This window comes from Podarcis raffonei, chromosome Z, assembly GCF_027172205.1.
Source record: "Podarcis raffonei isolate rPodRaf1 chromosome Z, rPodRaf1.pri, whole genome shotgun sequence".
Lineage (NCBI taxonomy): Eukaryota > Metazoa > Chordata > Lepidosauria > Squamata > Lacertidae > Podarcis > Podarcis raffonei.
Genome location: NC_070621.1, coordinates 12675960 through 12678459, shown reverse-complemented (window position 1 = coordinate 12678459; position 2500 = coordinate 12675960). Strand labels below are relative to the sequence as shown.

Here is a 2500-nt window from a genome sequence, read left to right as displayed (position 1 = left end):
CCTCAACGTTTTGAGTTAGCTGGTGCTTTAAAAAATAAATACACACACTGGTGAGCAGCACACACTGATCCCATTTATGCAAACTCCAGCAGGTGCTCCTCCCCAGTCATGCTCCCAAATTCATGGGCCTTAATCCTAAGGAGGAGGAGGGATCTAACACGCCCTGCTCCACCTCTTGATCTCAGGGGAGGGGAGCTGTCGGGCCTGGAGCATTACGTGGGAAGGCCCTCCCTGCAGCTCAGGCCAAAGTCCCTTCTACTCCAGCATCCTGTTCTCACAGTGACCAACCAGATGTTTCAGTGAGAAACCTGCAAACAGGACCCAAGTGCAACAGAACTCTACCTGTCTCTGATTCCTAGCATTTGGGATTCAGAGGCATAGTGCTTCTGACCGTGGGGGCAGAACACAATCACGGGCTGCTTGCCATGATGGCTGCCTTATCTCCCATGAATTCATCTAATCCTATTTTAAAAGCCAGCTGAATTGGTGACAATTCAAGCTAGAGGGAAGGCCCCTTCACAGCAGTTTAAGGCATTTGGTTTGTATTTCCCTCACATGCCCAGTGAAATCTACCATGGCCAGCTCTTCTTGTCTGTGAGATTTGTTTCAAGAAGACTTTTGCTCAGGGTTTGAAATATCATATCAAATCACAACCCTAGTGTCAGGGAACTGCCATCTGAGACTAAGGAGCTGAAAGGGCTCATGGAGGGTGAGAGAGACCATTCAGCGGAGGAGGGGACCAGCAGGGGGAGAAGTGGAGTTCCAAGGGAAAGTGAGTCGGAGGGAGGGCTCAGAGACACTTCAAGCGGGAGCAGCGGGGAGATTTCAGGACCTCCTGTAGGGACACCCACTCCTCGGCGGAAACTGTCACGCCGAGAGTCCAGAAGACGCGTTTCCGTTAAGGAGCTTTTATGCTGGAAGAAGTTCCGTAAACGCCCACTGTCCGATTCAACGAGCGATTGATGGAGTCATGTTTAAGGAGCTCCATCACAGACAGAGGTTTGGGGACTTAGCCAAACTCTGAGGGATTAGGATTTTACGCACAAGCAGCTCATCATCCCATCACACCTAGATTTGCATGAAAAATTAGGATTGGGAAGGTGAAAAGCAAGATTAGCAATTGCCCAGGGTGGGAAGTGGAAGCTCTAGGGGTTAATGTGGAGGGAGTAGCAGTGCAAACTGGCAATCACAGTAAGCAGGGGAACAGCCCCTAGCAGTGGAATAAAAAACGTTATCAGGTGCCTTGAGGGCCCAGTGGTTGAATGATGAGCTAGCCATTAAAAATAAAAACCAAACAAGTTGCAGTGCCACAGAATGCAAACCTATATTGCACCCTTTATGGTTCCACACTGGAATATTTGGGTAAGCTCTATCTGTGATGTCAGCATGATGTCATAGTCCGCATCAATATGCTGAGATGGCACTGGAGGTCCCCCATGCTCCCACACATCTTCAGTGGGCCACTGCTTTCCCATTTTGTAAGAGATAGAGACAACATTAAGACTCGTCCTGAGCACTGGTGCTTTCCCTTAGCGATGATTAACACTGTGCTTTTTTCCCATTTATTTAAGAAATTTGCTGAAGAGAAGAATTAAAGAGTGATGAAAAGAGCAGCAGAACAGCTAGCCAAACCGTTTATTTGTTCAGGTTTTCTCCTTACAATAGGAAGATTATGTCTAATGACAATATGATTCCGAGGTGAAAAATGACATGCTGAATTTTTACCAAAAGAAAAATTAATCTTGCAAGTCTGGCTATAAATCATATTATGTCGGTAAAAGTAACACAACTGTTTTTATTAACAGATGTGGGGGCATTATATATATTTAAAAAATCAACTCACTGGTTGCAGCATATTATGCAGTACAGAGATCATTAAATATTTCGTGGCATTCTGAAAAAAGCAATTTGAGCTTAACGGGAAAAGGACTCAGAGGAAGACTGGGCAACGGCTTCATATAAAGAACAAAACACCTTGAAATGTTTTCACAAGGGGCACTGAACAACAGAGGACTTTATACGGTTGTGTTATCTGATGTGGGGTTTTAACCCACTTATTTTCAAATGGTGTTCTTGGGGTCCACAGCAAGAAATAGGAAGGCCAAAATGACAGACACATTTTCTGGGGTAGCAGCCTGCTCACGGTTATGAGTTCTCCTCTGCAAGGCACAGCCACAGGGGAAGGTTGGGTGTGGTCACAGTTTTGGGTGATGGGATGCAGGAGGAGGCTATCTTATACCAGGATAGATTATTTAGCCCATTATTCTGATGGGGTTTGTAATGCAGTTCATACTTAAACTATGTGACTTGCACCCACAGGAGACTGTGATGGCCACCAACTTGGATTCCACTAAGCTATAGAAATGTGTTTATTCATTTATACAGTGGTCCCTCGGATTATGAACTTAATTTGTTCTGGAGGTCCGTTCTTAACCCGAAACTGTTCTTAACCTGAGGCACGCTTTCGCTAATGGGGCCTCCTGCTGCCGCCACACTGCCA

General features: G+C 45.8%; 1 protein-coding gene and 1 long non-coding RNA gene across 15 annotated transcripts in view; one reads left to right on the top strand and one right to left on the bottom strand.

The window, feature by feature from the left end:
* Positions 1–2500, bottom strand: part of MAPKAP1 (MAPK associated protein 1) — a 185212-nt gene that overhangs the window by 133643 nt on the left and 49069 nt on the right. The gene's annotated exons all lie outside the window — the stretch shown is intronic.
* LOC128406740 (uncharacterized) lies at positions 1411–1610 on the top strand. Its single transcript, XR_008328595.1, has 2 exons — positions 1411–1478; positions 1572–1610. It is a non-coding gene; the product is annotated as an uncharacterized LOC128406740 (long non-coding RNA).